This window comes from Ischnura elegans, chromosome 7, assembly GCF_921293095.1.
Source record: "Ischnura elegans chromosome 7, ioIscEleg1.1, whole genome shotgun sequence".
Taxonomy (NCBI): domain Eukaryota; kingdom Metazoa; phylum Arthropoda; class Insecta; order Odonata; family Coenagrionidae; genus Ischnura; species Ischnura elegans.
Genome location: NC_060252.1, coordinates 26,097,945 through 26,114,852, shown reverse-complemented (window position 1 = coordinate 26,114,852; position 16,908 = coordinate 26,097,945). Strand labels below are relative to the sequence as shown.

Sequence of the window (16,908 nt, the reverse complement as noted above, 5' to 3'; positions counted from 1 at the left end):
TTGGTTTCCATTATTGTACAGCATTTTCCGCAGGCTTTGTTTTACTTCGCCGTATTTAGGAAAAAACACAAGGGTCTTGGAGAAGGATTATCGGGGGTTGAAAGCCTTTATGATACTTGGAAAGCCGCTATTTATCACGCTGAGGAGGAAGCAATTTAGGGCTGGTGTGTCATCAAAGAGAAGTAGTTTGTCATTGGAAAACTTTAAGAGAGCACTTTTCTCTTGCTCGTTTTACCTTAATATGCCATAGGTTGGTAAATAGTGGAAATCTATAACTATTTGATTACTACTGTCTTCTTGAGTTGTTTGCTTTAGGACAATTTTTACCTGTCCCTATTGTTGCTTGGCAGTTCTGGGAGAAAGATGTTAATTAATTCTCAAAATTTCACCCAAAATGAAGTAATCTTGATTGGTAAATTCAATGAAAGGATGATAATTTTGGAAAGAATTTGTGCTTGAAAAAATAATAATTGGATATTCATTAATTTCATGGATTCGAAATGTGTCGTTATTTTGCTGGTTGTATAAAAAAATTGGACAATAGTTTCTTTGAAGTAATCAGGGATTTGTTAAATGCATTTTTTATCCACCACCATGCACGGATATAACTTGTATTATTTATAAAAGAGTGATATGCACAACGGTGTAACAGGTATTTTGTGCTTTGAATTTCCTGCTGTGAAGCATTTGAATCGTAGCCAATGATAAAAATATTTTACAAAACTCGTTAATAATGATTATTATTCTGTTATTAAATACGTGAAAAATAACTTCTATCTAATATTTTGAAATGCTCATCTTATTTCCTACATTTGGTCGGTCCTGACAGTGGCGTATTGAGGGGGGAGTCTGGACTCCCCCGAAACATAGAATTTTTAAAAGAGATTTAAGATATATAAAAATATTAATTATGCATGTATCAGGGAAAGTCTACCAACAATAAATTAACATTCCGTTGTTTAAAATGTTTGTCATCTGTTTAAGTAATCAAGTATGAAGTTTCAAAATATTTCTATGAAAAGTGAAGTGTTTCGATTATGAATAGTGTTAAAATTAGCTTAAATCCATCTACTTAGTACCCTGCGTTTCAAAAATTTTCCACGGTCCCTCCTAATTTTGGAACCCCGAAATTCCTGGCTACGCCACTGGCTCCTGGCTATATTTTCTTTCGAATTCCCTTTGAATTACACATTTCATGCATGAAGTACAACAGTGACCGGTTGGCTTAAGTTCCACTCGAGCGAAAATGCTTTTAATCGGTAACAAGCTAGCAGCCATATTCGAAGAAAAACGTCCACAAAGCTCCGGCTCCACGGACCAGACGTGAAAGCAATCCACTTACATTTCCACGGAAACGATCCGGAACCGTTTATGAAATTTTGTGGAGATAGCTCGAGTCTCACCATCTAACTCCCTCGAATTACTTTTCAAAGTTAGACCCACCGCTTTGCTGAGCAATCGTCATTCATCCGCGTGTTGTTCCCACCCTCGAAAAGGTGTCGCTTTCATGTGATCAACTCCGCCCGAGGCGCAGCGCCTTAGTCTCCTAATTCCGTCAGAATCCACGACCGCGTTCCGTTTACCCTTTTCGTTCAACCGAAAAGGATCCTTAGTCTGCGGCTGCGATTCTCCAAGGGCCCTGGCTACGCCTCACCTACCCCAGCATGCTCTTAAAGGCTTCCCAACGCCTCCATTACCTCTCTCAGCCACCCACCGACTGCTTTACGCTGTCGCGTGGGTTAGGAGATTAAGCCTCATCAGTGAAGCACACGTGTAATCAGGATGTACGTCGGCAGGTAGGTAAGAAAGGTCAGAGGTTGTTTGGTGCTGGGTTATCGTGGCCTCAAGGGCGTCAGTGAATCTTCCCGTTTTAATCCCTAATAGGGAACATTTCGTTTAATCAATATTATGTAATGAATGAATGATACGGCCCTGCAGTAGTCAAATGGCAATTATTTCCTAAGACCCTAATCATTGTTGAGCACGTTAAGGCATTGGATATAGGAAGTAACCGGATAGAAAGGAAAGATACTTGTCTATCAGAATGAAAGATCTTCGTAGAACTTGGTTAGATGGAGAACTTTGTTTGCGAGGTATATGAGTGATAATACGATTGTATTTTAGTTTGTTTTTAGTACTTTTAGTGGTACTACTGATGTCGCTACAGTAAGAGAAATCATCGCAAACGTGTGTGCCTGTTTGAGACCTACGCTGTGAGTTGCTCCTTGGGGCAAATGTGCAAGCTGTGTATGTGACTGAGTTTTTGTTTAACCTTTTTTGTGGTTGCTAATGTAGAAGAAATACTCGAAAACCTTGGTGTATGGATGCTCTAGGACTACGAGGAAATATGTTATTTGGGGGAAATATGCTGGTTAAATGATTTCGTGTTTGTGTTTATATTTTTATTTATTCATTTTTATCATGTCTTTCATGCTGATTTACTGCATACCCTTCCTTCATGCCGATTCCTTTTCTCTACGTCATATTACCATACATTTTTATTTTACTCTTACGTTATCATTTACCCTATCCCTTCCCGTGCCCAATAATGCGAAGCACGGCCTTGGGGCATTATTTTAATCAACCTTATTAACTCGCGTCATGGTCCTCATTCATCTCTCTTAGTATAGTCCATTTAGTATGAGTTGGTGCTACAATAAATGTGACTAGTCAGAAATAGGAGCTTGAATTTCGTCTCCTTATAGACAATGAATGAGAGCGCGGTAGGGGAAATTACTAATTCTGTAAGATCACTATAATTCATCATATCTTCATGGAAATAGGTAATTCCTTTTTTCCTGCTTTGCTGCCGAGAGGTTTTGATTATAAGTGCTAAAAATTTTGTTCTGAATGTTTCAACACTCAAAGCCAAAAGCGTTGCAAATTGTTGGTAACAGCATCTCACTTGACGCATATCTCCCTCTCGACCTATCTTATTTCGCCTATTTTACGACGAATTTCTGGTCTAAAATGACGTTATCGACTTAAAAATGTTTTAGCATTTTGAGTAAATACTATTCAACAGTTTGCAGTGTCTCAAATACAAAGTTTAACCTCCTATAAAATACTGGGATTATTTTATGTGAGATAAAGGGAAATATATACTCCACATTATTTTAAAATTTCAAACAAATACTCTTTTAACCTTGTTGACAAACGGATATTGCGTCGAAAACTGAGTGTCTCTTGGCGAGCAGATGTTTCGACTGTTGGCTTTTGGTGAACTCATTCGCCACGAGTTAGTCCTGTTGCGGCTTCATTATTGCAACCTCTAAGGAAGAACATTAATCGTTTTTTTTTAATGTACTTAGCACGCTAATGAGAGCAGAACCATCCATTTATAGTCTATAATTGCAAATGAGATATATTCGCACTCAAGAGGAATAACGTTGAAAAGTTATGACTTTCATTAATTATTTCATAACGAATGTACATTTCTGTGAACAGCCCTAATTATAACGTTTCACCCCACGAAATTCGTATCGCTCTGCCATCAGCTACGCGAGTGACGACGTTATTAATCCATTTAAATGGGCGTCAGTTGACAACACATCAATAGGCAAATTGGAGAATCCTCTATATTGTAATATTCGTGCTCTTGCATTATTCCAGAATTATTATTAGCTTCAGGAAGCATGGTTCGTGTCTAAATATTATAGATCTGATCGTTAAACTTTCAGCTTTTTGCATTTAATTTCACACCGATCATTCTTATGTCTCGTATCTAGTTCAAGTGATTGCTTTCCTTGTTGTCCAAACTTTGATTTTTCCGGCTGCAGAACATAAGTTCAGAGGATACACGCAAATAATATTGAAAAGAACATCAAAAGGACGCATTACTGTCGCTCATTCATATTTTGTGTTTTATTCATGATTTTTTATGATATTAAAAATTTAAAGTTGTGTAAAGTAAACCATCAGTGCCGATGAGGATAGAGAAGGATTTCACCAAAAAGTTGTCAGCTATGGAGATTGAGGAGAGAACCCGGATGAAATCCCTAGAAGAATTTATTGCCAACATTCGCCGTGAAAAAATGAAGTCCTACTTAAACTATGGACCATTAACATATGCCTTTATCTCAAATAAATAAAACTTAGTTATTGGGTTATATTTTCAAGATTTTATGTGCCAGAAAATATTTTTAATTCGGTGTACTGTGCACAATCAAGGTCACAGCGCAAGCTTCAAACAAGTAATACAATACGAAAAAATTGGTCAAGACGGTCGGTGATTTGTTTCCTCCCAAGTAACCACACTGAAAATTTACCCTATACATCACGTTCCAAGGCCCTTGGAGTTTGCATTATATTCAGAGCAATCCTAACATGGCTGAGTAAAAGAATCCAAGGCGGTCGCCTCAGAGGGGAGGAATTTTGTTCGGTTAGGGCCCCCTAAAAGCTCCTGCTCAGGGGTGCCGACTTACAAAAAATATTGGGGGGGCCCAAACCGGAGATCTGCCCCAGGAAATTTTATAAGTAGTGAGTTTTAAGTTTTTTAAGCATTTTAGAAGAGTTATATGATCAGCATAAGAACCCTGATAACACAAATCTCGATATCTGGACACTCCGGGGAAAATCGACAAGCCTGACACGTTTTTTCCTCACACCCATAACCAATTTTTGAGGGGGCTCGGGCCCCCTCAGGTCCCATGGAGTCGGCGCCACTGCTCCCGCTCCTCCTCCTTGCCTAGCTACCTGAGTCTCGCGTAGCATCACATTTGTCGCGTGGTGTCCTGAATGTTTCGTGGGAGAGGGAACCAGATTTATTTGGGTGACTACTGTTTTTCCAAATGGTAAAACTCAATCGCACGATTGGGTGAGCTCATCAAAATACGCTCAGTAGCTCTCCCCCTTTGCTGGAGCGAAAATTCGCAGTACGCGCTTCGTCTTCTCATCTGTACGAGCGTGTTCTTCAGCCATGCCCACGGAATTGAATTTTCCACGGTCGGCCAATCTTTGCTGGTATTATTTGTTTTTCGAATCGTGTCTGTTAATCACGTGCAGAGATACTTTTGACTGGTTTCCTTGGCGAATCGCAGTTGCTGAATTTCTCATTTTAAATTACATTTTTGTTATTTTCCGGCTTATTAGTTTTCATAATTTTATTTATAAATTTAAACTTTAAAATATTCATTTGTAGAGTGCGTTATGCAATGTAAATGTTTTGAGATATGTTGAGGTTTTATTTGCTTTGGAGTGACTAAAATTGATATTCATAATTTTATGCTAAGCTCAAAAACTGATCTCTGTAATGGATCAATGAATTACGTATATGCTTTCAATCTTTCCTGGAACTGGATTTCTTGTCGTTCTGGCTAATTTTCACACCAGGTATTGGATGCATTATTCGATGTGTAATTTGTTTTGGCTTGGAAATTTCATTTGCCCTGGTTCCAAAAATATGCAGTAGTGTGGTGTTTCATAGCATATTCCATGTGGATAATTTTTGTATTTTATTGATATAATTCTAGTGTATTTCAGGTGTGAAACGACCGGGTTCCTTAATTATACAGTAGTCTTCCGCTACGTCTATTATCAGCGGCCATTCTCCGGGTATGCGAAGCGTCATTTGACTTTTTGTAACAAGTGTTTCGTCCTTATACCCGGAAGATGGATGGTGACCGGGTTTCTTACTAAATTAGTTTCCTAATATGATGCTCGCACTGTAATATTTTTCATGAATTTGTCTCCGCTGTTCGATTATAGACATGGCATTTTTCTTTATTTTTCGATTGAGTTATCTTTCTAATACATCTATTGTCCGAGTCTTTTGATTGCTGATGCTTATTTTATTTGTATTAGACCCATGCAAGTAGGAGATTTTTATTGCAATATCTCTAAATATTTCGCCCTCTCTCCCCCGCAGGAGTCGTATTTGAAGCGACGACGATAACTAGTTTACCGCCTTGTAGGTGTTACTTATCTCCCATTACCTCTTCATACACTTTTGTGTTTGCATAATTTCTCTCTTCATCAACGAGACTATCGGTATATTATGTACATAATTTACAATTAGTTTGAAAACGTGAAATATTAGCACATGCATAATGGATGTGAAGGCGTCATTTTAAATGCTTCCTTATCGTATTGGTGTCAATTAATGTTGGTGAACAATTAATTAGTAATACGGCGGCGAAAATAGTTATCTCCACCGGCTTTTTTGACCCTATGGAAGTTAACTTGCAGCATCCAATGGAATGAAATTAGCTTCTTTTGATTGTATCAGGCATCATGGAGTGCGCATGTGATGAAAAATTCTGGGAAGCTACTCTTATCGAGGTCACCTGCTTCTTGAAATCGACCATGTGAACCGCTTCGATTGCCGAAAATGGGGAATAATGCTATGGTCTGTGTTAATTTAGTCGAATAACTAAGTTTTATTCATGCGTTTATCACTATACGAGACCCATTTATATACCTTTGGTCATTTGAAGTCACAAACGTGGCATATTTATGGATGTAGATAGATGGAGCTTTTGCCGATAGTCTATCGGAGGAATTTCTTCTCACGAAAGCTCAAAGGGCGCTGTGAAGTGTTTGGCCATGCCATCTAACATAAGCAGTGAGATTCTTGCTTCAATGGTGGGTTCGTTTGGTTGGTTCTGTTTGTGCCTGTGTTGAACGTTAATTGCTCCCAAAATTCCTCCCTAAGAGGAAGACATTCTCCTAAGGTAATCAGTATCATTGATGAAATGATGTTGTAAGTAGGAGTGAACAACAGTCAATTGAGTCACATAAGAATGAGAAATTCAGTTTCATTTGCGTATCTATTTGGTAGTTGTAGATAGTACTATGTAGATGTAAGCTATCCAATAACTGCTTTTGTTATTGATTGATACTTAATTAATTGTATACAAAACAACTCATTGGATTATACACTCCTCTGTCTGCAATGAACTGCTACATGAAAACATGTTTCCAGATATCTCATGTACTTCAATATCATGTATCAAAAATTATCCGGAATAATAATATTGCTATGCATTTTTTAAAGACGCTTGATGAGGTTTTGAAGGGATGATCCGATATATATACTATCTTTTTGTTGTCTCGCTATAATCTTCGAATCAGTGGAAAATTGCTACCAAAGAAAACTATGGAAAACTTCATGCTGGGTAACATACAACAGGATTTATATTTTCTAGCCGCCTTTTATTAATTCCATGGCTTCTGCTAATAGATAAAGTCACTTGTTCATTGCTTCTCTCTTCAGATATGCTTTATTATTTGGACATTATTCTCATGTGAACCTGCGAATTATTCTGATAAATGCTTGGCGAATTTGTAGTTATCTATGAATTCCAAAAAATTGTAAATTTTTTCCTCAAATGTCTACTGGCTGGGTTATTATTCATTTGAATCGTGTTTTGAAGTATTTATGGCCCTGCATAATTAAACTGTTGCGGTTAATGTTTGCATTTTGGCTTTCCTGTTCATTCTTTTTAATTATGAGTTCTAATTTCCTCTCGATTGAAGGTCAAGTGGATGAGCAGCCGTTATGAGGAGCAAAAACACTATATGCATGGTATTATATGATGGTGGTAATTAAACGAGTTCAAAGTGATTAATTTGGAAATTTAATTGCATTTCCATCGCCCACCCTCTCACGTTGAATTATACTTCTTTTAAAGTGACATCACTGAATTTATCGATTTCCAAAATACATTCCTCGTCTATGGAACTTTCAGAAAACTCCATAAATACGATATCTCTTCTTCCTATTTGATATTGAGTGTCGCTGTGACGAACAAATTCAACGATAAATTGGTAGGGGCTAGGTTTTAGGTTCTCCTTCCTGGTTGACTAATTGAATAATCCGAATATTACGTCATTTTGTTTCTCGAGAAAGAAGAAAAATAGTTAAACGTGTGTTAAGATTAACGTAATGATTTTGATATGAAAGATTTGTTAAGGAATTTATGCATTTGAAGAATTTATTTTGGAGATTAAAGATGTGTAAATCGGAGAGTTTAATAATTGGAATTGATTAATTTCTCTTAATTTTCCTGTGCTATTGGTGAATGCGGAAAATTGATAATCATTCGGTATTATCCGAAATAGAAAGGCATTATAATGCGTGGAAAATGACATCATTGTCATTATTAAAATTTAGTTTAGGCTACTATGTGTTCGGCAAAGGAAAAGCTAATAGTTTTGGTATGATTTCTTTGCACTTGGAACTCATATCTTAACAATCCCACGTTCTTATAATATTATCAAAGAGGACCCCTATATTTTCTTTCCTTTCAAAAATATGTAATTCAGTTGCCGGTTTCCTTTTCCTGTAAGGGGTTTCAGGGTTGGTATGTTAGCTTGTCAAGCTCCAACTTTGTTTGTAGTATTTTCTCCTCAGTAATGTTCTCAATTTCCGTTTTTCGCTCTTTAAGCCACCTTTGCGTTTGATAAAAAATGGAAGTAATATTTTACAGGCTCAGTTGGAATCTGTCACCGATGAGGTTACATGTCAGCAAAACAAACGAATTGCTTTTGAAAGAGTTAATTAATCGTGAATAAGTGCACGTTGCTGATAATTATTCACAATTAATTCAAGTCCAGGCCGATACCACTGAATTCTAACCTATATAATTCAACATTCAACTCTGATATCGTAATCACTTGATTATCCTAATGTCTATCATTATTTATCGTAAGAGATGTCTGTAGCAGCTACTGTTACGAAGGTAATATAGTTAAATCAGCTCTTATCGAGAGCGCCATTACATGAAATGGAAAAATATACCTGAGCTGTAAATTGAGCAGATTAACCCTTAGATACACGCTAAGCGGGGATTTTGCCGCATTTTTCAAAAATTCGAAATAGCGCGTTTACTGTGAATGGATCACTTGTGGTACACTTTGATATTCTATTTCTGTACTTTTCCCTCCACGAAGAACATATGTTTGCGTCAATGTGACTACCAAATATTGCGTTAGAATCTTACAAAGTGAGAACGACGTAACTTCGGGTGATTTGCGAAACGATTCCATCGAATGAGTATATCATCGCCGTTTTGTCCTGACATAAATTTAATTCCCGTCTTTGACCATCATATTGCGATACGGGTTGATAAATGCAATATCTTGGAAGTAGAATGACATCTGTTGGAAGATATACTTGCCAAGAGGGTCGGCTACTCATAGTTGTGACTATATGCGGAAAATATCAATTAAATTTTTATTCCCGCTAATGTTTTTATATGTTCATTAAAATTTTATGACTTTTTAGTAATTTTTATATTTTCCAACTGTGTGTTCAGGACAATATTTGTGCAGCTGAACCAATAAATTTTTCAATTAAATTTATGGTTATTGACAGGCCTGGGTGGACGTATGTGAAACAGTAAACATTTACCGGTTTTTATGATTTAATTAACGATTTCAATATAAATACCTAGTATTTTATGTAGTCAACTATACAATATTGAATATCTTTTTGTTTTCTAGTATTTGATGTTTAGATCTACTCTCACAATTTCATTGTTTAAGGGCTATGGAATTTTACAACGGAAAAATGCAGCTCATATCATTTAATATTGGTTCGCCGTTCTAATTAAAGCCCTAAAAATTGAAACGTCAGAACTCTTTTCTGTTGTAACCATGAGTGACATTGAAACTAATAATTCAATAATTGCTTTGGAAGTATAAGTTTGCGTAGCGCTTGTTGGCGTTTGCCGTCCCGTAATCAACTGTAACGCAAATGCCATTTATATTTCAGGCATTCTTCGCATTTGAATTCATAGACAATACAGCACAAATTATATTCATTAACCGATTTTAATTGGGGTTATTTATTCGAGGGGTTATTTAATTGGTGCAAGATCGATCACTGGGGAACAACGGCATACTTTTTTTGTATATTCTCTTCAAAGGGCAATTGATGAACAGGTAACTTAAAATTCAACGTTAGCTTGGCCAACTTTTCCACCAAAATTAATTTATTAATATTGCTTATTGATGTACAATATCCGAAATTTGATATTCCTTTATCGTGATTTATTTCAGCGCTTGTCGTAAAATTACTGAGTAATTAAATATTTATCGGTCGTGGGCGTTCAGAGTTCTATCGAAACGACGCCCTTAATGCGTGAAATGTGATCGTAGATGAATAAAAATGGCCCTGGCTGCGATGCCAAAATCTAATTTTTTCTTTGAAAATGTTTTCATATAGACCCGTATTATTTACTTCCGTAAGACCGTTGCATATTGACAGCACTTATTATCTATGTTTATGACTATTTATAGTTTTATTTTATTACACTTTCACTGAATAGGTAGCGATGGCTACTGATATGGCGAAAAAGAAATTTAAGATTTAATATCCATGAAGTTGTTTATAATGCAGAAGACATTTCCTTTATTTACGGTACGCGTCTTCCATTCAGCGAATACTTTCGGATTCAGTATAATTAAATAGAAGGTTTACCCCTTACTTTAGATTTAAAGAAGAAGGACAGTATATTGAGAAACGTTGATTTTCTCGGATGTAAATTTGTATTTTATACAATATTCATCTAGTTTCTCGAAAGGTACACATTTTTCCGATATTTTTTTAAAGAGTCGCTCTCAGATGCTCTCGTTAACAACGATTAAATTACAGTTCTAATAATTGATTTCATTTTAGCTTTGAAATATTAAATGAAAACACTGTAGTTTTCCCCGCCTCTTTCTTTGTATCAATGACTCTTGGTGTTCATAACGATTGCGAAGGATCTTTATGTTCTGCAATAAATATTTGTTGGTCTTCCTTTTCTGCTGGCCAGCTGAGCACTCAAGTAGATTGGACGGCTGCAAAATTATTCCTGTCTTTTATGGCTTGGTTAGTCTTCATGCTGTTAAATAATTCATTTCCATGCTAATGAATTGGCCTCAAGCGTTACTCGTTTCCAGCTAGGATGGCGAAAGCTATACGGTAACTAGTGTGGAAGAGTATTTTATATTATTAATATCATCCTTGAAAGGATAAATTTTCCCCCGATAATTTCTATTTTCAGGCTTTTTTGCTCCATAATGGTTATAGAGAGCTGGATATTTATACATATTTGAAGAATTAACGTAGAACAACTGCTTGGTTGCAAATTGCCCATATAAAATACATAGGTAGTGCAAAGAAATCAAACCCAAACAAAATTTTCTGTTCAGGCAAGTAAAGGGGTTGTTTGATGTCATAAAATATATGGTTTAAGTATATTGGCATGCCTTTGCAGTCGCCATAAAAGCAGAACTCAATACCAAGTGGTCTCTTACCCTACCTAGAATGAAATGAATAGTACTGCAGTCATACAAAAGAAATGGCTACAATATCAAATTTTAATGCATAAAGTTCTGTTTCCGGCGTGCTACGCGTAAATGATGCCATTTTTTCCCTCACAGGCACTTCAAGCTTCGAAACCTTGAGCCTGTAACTATAAATGCCGGAACTATATATAGTCCAGAAGTACGCTAAATTCATCCCAAGGCGTCAGTAATTCACGTTAAGGATAGTTGTAAGCCGTGAAAAGCTTTTATTTGTGTTGCAAAAACCCATGGAATTTAGGACCCCCTACTAATAAAAACATATAAAAGGAAGTATTATTAATGTCTGTACTGCCCTTCAGTTGAAATAGTCATAGTAGTACCTTTTTGATAATATTTCTGAAGTATTCCTTCAACGAATTGAGTATTATTGATGGATAAAATACTGAGCATTGTAAGATAGTGAAACCAATACATTGTGCATTAATTAATATCTTTAAATTAGATAATTGGTCAGTAGTTGATTGTCGACCGCTTTTTTGATTACCATAGCTATAGTAAAGATGATTTTGACCATGAGGTGAGTTAGCCAGTCAGAAAAGCATCCTGTATGGAGAATTATTTATATTATTAGATAATTTTCCGACTCAATGAAATAATCTAAAGAGAAAGAGAGCTGTAGAATACATCTCTGTTTCAGGTGTCTAGGGATGGATAATATTTTTTTTCCATATTTTGTATTAGGAAGGTGAAATTCTTTAAGGTGACTTGTCATTCTTGCTCAACTCACCTATTTTTCGTTAAATATTACTCCTTCAATAGATACGTTACGTTCTTTAGCTATCTGAGCATATTGAGTAGACCTTTGACATTTCCAAGGCAACAGGACTTGACCATTGTTTAAAATTTCCCGCATTGTATATATGAATCTTCTTTATCACTGTTTTCTCGATTGTAAACTTTTTATACTTCAAATACCTAAAAATGTTAACGAAATGTTCGCTCTTTCCCAAGAAAATTTCAATGCAATAAATTAAGTTTTAATCAAGTTCATCGTTGCGGAAAACGGTATAATACGACCGGTCGATAAGGAGTAAAACATTCTCGGCATGTGAAAATATAACCCTCTATCCATATCAAGGAGCCATACCGGATGTCTCCTGTAAACTTTGTTTCATAAGTCCATAATGAAAGAATACCCGTCCAAGTATATCTCTATTGGGTTTCCTGACCTTCCAAGTCGACTTATTATGCTCGCGGTACGGATGTTGATGAGCTGGCGAAAGAGGACGGAATTCAATTTCTCGAGATACGTGACTTGAAAAATGTCATCCTTAATCTAGGGAATACTGAGAATTCCTTTCCTTATTTTTTTTAATGGCGCCTCTATTATGATTGGAAATGAAATTGAATTTCTCCTCGTGAGCGCCAATGCCTCCTGCTGGGCCTATAATATACGCCATTATCCACAGTATACAACCTCGGATATTGCCTTGACCTTCCAGGTCCAAGGCGCGCGGTGTGCGAATTCGCAAGCCTTATTTTTTCATTATCTCTTTCCGTAGCGTGCGTAACTATACCGGTTTATGGATATTTGCTGTACGAAAGTAAAGCCTCCCTATGGGTCGAAGCGGAGTCTTGTGTAGTCGCTGAACTGTCCTCTTTATTTCATTATTTGATACCCATGTTGTGTGAGCTCGAGTAATACAGCTTAAAGTGCCGTAATTTGAAATAAAAACGTCCGTTTGCTTCTTTAAAACGAAGCTTCATTATTTTTTCTTTGAAATTGTACTTAACGATTGAGCCAGTTTATTCGATTCCATTCCATTGTAGTGTCTTTCTTCATGTCGCGCGTCTTATGCTGAGAATCCTTGGGAAGCAAACTTTGGGAATATAGCTAATTTCTCGCTTAAATCTTGATCGAAAAATTCTAATTCTAATAACTGCTATTTCAGAATATGTCCCTTAGTGTGATATCTTCGTGGAATACAATGTAGTCCGGAACAACTTGTTTATAATTGCTTACATTTTATTAATAATTCGTGGTCCTGGTATGCCGTGAGGATGGACTTTGACTCTATTGACTCTATTTGGACTAGCTCTACATTCATTAAATACATCAAGTATGGCTGACTCTTTCCATATCCAAATAGTTATATTAAGGAATATGATGGGTTATTATTTAATTATGCTGATCAGGGAAGATAATTTGTATTCAGTCTCATCTTTGCAAAAACTTTAACGAATAAGTACATGGCCTATGACTGACTAAGGCGACGCTAAAAGAATTTTCCTGCGATAAAGGTTATGGAAAGCAATGATTAGTATCGGTGGAGAGAAACTGTTACTCGGAATGAAGAAAATGGAGACTAACCAGCTGGTATCAGTATTTGGAAAAATGTGTAAATCTCCTTAAGCAGCTTTTAAAATTTTACATTTGAACTGAAGCAAGCGGAAACCAATGCAGTAAAATAATCAGGATTAGATAAATTAAAATGTAGCGCTTGAAGGGGAGGAAAAGATTTTCACGAATCAAAACATAAAAAGGGTGGCCTCTGGGAGATCGGATTGGTGTTGCGACTAGTGTTGGCTTCCCACTCTTCTTGTGAGTTTGGTGAGGGCAAAGAGGAGCAAGCACTTCATGTCTGCATTTTGCTTGATCGGATGCTTTTTTCGATTATTAGGTGTTATGGTAAAGTTATCCTCTTTAATTTGTGTTATTTAATTTCAAAGCCGTCTTGTGAATTCTCTAACTGGAAGTACCTCTTGCACATAAGGTTACACTGACATGCCTTTGTGTTATTTTTTAGCGATTACTTATTGTAACTCATGTCGAAGCCACGAAGTATCCGCTACTTTGATTAACGTTTGAGTTAATACATCCTAAGATCCTACGTGTTATTGCCTAGCTACAGTGGTGGGTCTCGTAGCCAATTAATGACACCCTTGTGTCTGCTTTAGTACCTAATTTCCCTCAAAGCCCTGCCTAATCGTGAAATCGTTTCCCCAGGGCAATTGTTAAACAAATTAACTTTGAATCAGTTTAGTTTGAGATAATTTTCGGAGCATAATAGTATTTCTTCTCAAAAATTGTAAATTTATCTTGCAAAACTTGATTTTAAGAAATATTATGTCGTAAAATTAAGTATTTCACCGAATTATTGTGAATAACTCTTGGAAGGACTTGCGTATTTGTAATCAAAAGTTCTGTAAGTCCTTGTGGATGTTGTGATGTTGAATATCCTTGCTAACAGTTGATAAACAAGCTGTAATGTTTGAGACCATTACCGTTCGGAGGGGCGAATAAGGTACTTTGGTCCATGTCATGGGTTTCCTTGTTTGCTAATTACTTGCTAAGAACGGTATTTAACGATGTAATTTATCTGGATGTAGAGCTGACATTTTGGACATTTCTAAAAAGAGTATTTTATCCAGTTCATGTTAATTCCTTGTTAGCCCTCGTGTTGAACTGCTGAAATGTTCCTCCCTGAAATAATGTTTTTGACCTTTTGGCCTTTGACGAAACTTATTGATCTTTAGCCGTTTCAATGCCACGAAGGGAGCACTAAGTACCTGCTGTTCTTATCGAAGACTGAGTGTAAGCATGGATATAACTTAAATTTTCCGAACTCACCTGTCAATGGTACGTTTAATATAAAATATACATAATTTTTTGTATTATTGGCTTTATTTTTCATCATTATTTGCTTTATACACGCGTTATGGAGTGAATTTTCTGCGGAATTTAAAATGCACCGGTCGTTTTTTTAGCTGGATTAATTTAGCTAAAAAAGTGGGTTTGAGGGAATGAACACATAAGAGTGATATTGTGGTTACTTCAACAATTTTGTGAGGATTTTTCTCATTGTAATTTAAACTCCATCAAAACCTTTCCCTGATAAAAGAACTCATTTGTGCTTGTTTGTGAAAAATCAAATTAGCAAATTATTAGTGGCTCACAAGCAAATCTTCTAATCAGAGCACTATGTAAGCCCTTCAGGATTATAAATGTTATTGCGTTGTGAGTGGTATCTATTTGCTCTTCTCAAAAGAAATGTTCCTCATTGGTTTATCGTACTTATCGAAATTGTGGACCGTATCCCATTTATGTTAATCACGAAATCTTTCTTTTTCGGAATCGAATATTTTGGCAATTGCTATTTTCGTATGAAGATTTTCACAGCTTCTTTTGCCTATGTTGGTGGTTGCTATCGGGATAAAGCAGATAATGTTACCTACGCAGCATAACCCGAAAGCAACCACCAACATTAAATTGCTATTTTATTTGAGGCCAATATGTGATGGTTTTATATGGTAGCCATGAATTATTGAAGTCTCTAAACAAAAATATCATCACAGCAACTTTTATGTTAAAACTTGCTTTGAAAAATCTTTTGTTAATCCTTTTTCTCAATATATGTGTACCTTTATACAGTGAAAATTTTCGAATTGCAATAGAAAAATAAGTACCGTAATTAATCTCGAATTTTAAATTGATTCACGTTGACCATATTGGTTATGTTGATTTTCATGCCATTAAGAATACACAATTCATCACTTTATTTCATAAATCTCATCTTCTATGTTTGTGATTATTGTTACTTCCGGTATGGTTTTAGATTCAAGTTGAACAAATCATTTTCAGGTCGGGCTTTGAAGCTTAATTAATAACGCGAGAGCGGCTATATTGGCGGTTTTGAAGGAAAAAATTTGGTATATCACCTCTTACCTGAAAACTTAGGTGTTGAACTCTAGGTATCCTTTGAGATTCTTTTTTTCGTCATTTTGTGGTTTTTCACTGTGTGAATAATTCCCAGCGTAGCAATTTCACAGTCCTGAAAAAAAGGAAAAAAAAACGGTATTAGAAAAGATGTTCAGGTTATTATATTTTGCCGTGGTTAAGGGACTTATGTAAAAGCTGGGCATTGTGTCAAACAATCGTGAATGTAAATCAATCTCTTCACAATTAAAATGAATATGTCAACTGTCGATGTGAAGCTTTGGAATCATAATTTTTTACTATCATTCGTATTAACTCAATTTTCCGGAAGGACGCCTCTGTCCCTGAAGTTTCGTTTTCTCAAAGAATTGAGTTTCCCAAGGATAGGTTTGCCCAAGATTTAGAAATGTTCGAATGGAGTGCCATTTAGGATCTCGAGTATATTTTGGATTTAATGAGGAATAAGAATTGGATACCTACATCCTACCCCTGCAAGCGCCGTCAATATGCGTGTGGCTGGGGCAGTTGGCACCCCAGAAAATAACAAAGAAAAGATACGAGTTGAAGGCCTGTGAGTTCTAAGGCACACGCAGCATTTATTCAGTTGTTCGGGGAAAAAAATTCCTATCCCTATCTCTTCAAAGAGACCTCTTTTTTATTTTATTGTTTCTGTCTGGCCCAAAAGACCTAGGTTTTTAGATTATATTTCCTGAGTTGCTCTGAAAGGGATTTTTCGTGGTACCTCAATAAATATGATCCTAATTCGTAGTGTCCGAGTCTATTGTGGCTCCCAGCCTAATACATGTAAAATATATGCTTTCAGAGGCTCTCTGTTTGATCTTGACAGCCTTTGATTCAAACAGTTTTCCTTTGTGTTTTATTAAGTTAACTGATTAGGTTCTTCTGCGCCGGATCCCGTAATCTCACCGTGTATGCAAAGTGCGGATTAGAGTGCG

At 36.2% G+C, this 16,908-nt stretch overlaps 1 protein-coding gene across 1 annotated transcript in view; it reads right to left on the bottom strand.

Moving 5' to 3' along the window:
- The window catches only part of LOC124162509, a 287,546-nt gene that overhangs the window by 148,562 nt on the left and 122,076 nt on the right, over nt 1-16,908 (bottom strand). Inside the window, exon 2 of the mRNA XM_046539075.1 lies at nt 15,962-16,067. The gene's annotated coding sequence lies outside the window, so the exon portion shown is untranslated. The remainder of the gene's footprint in view (nt 1-15,961; nt 16,068-16,908) is intronic.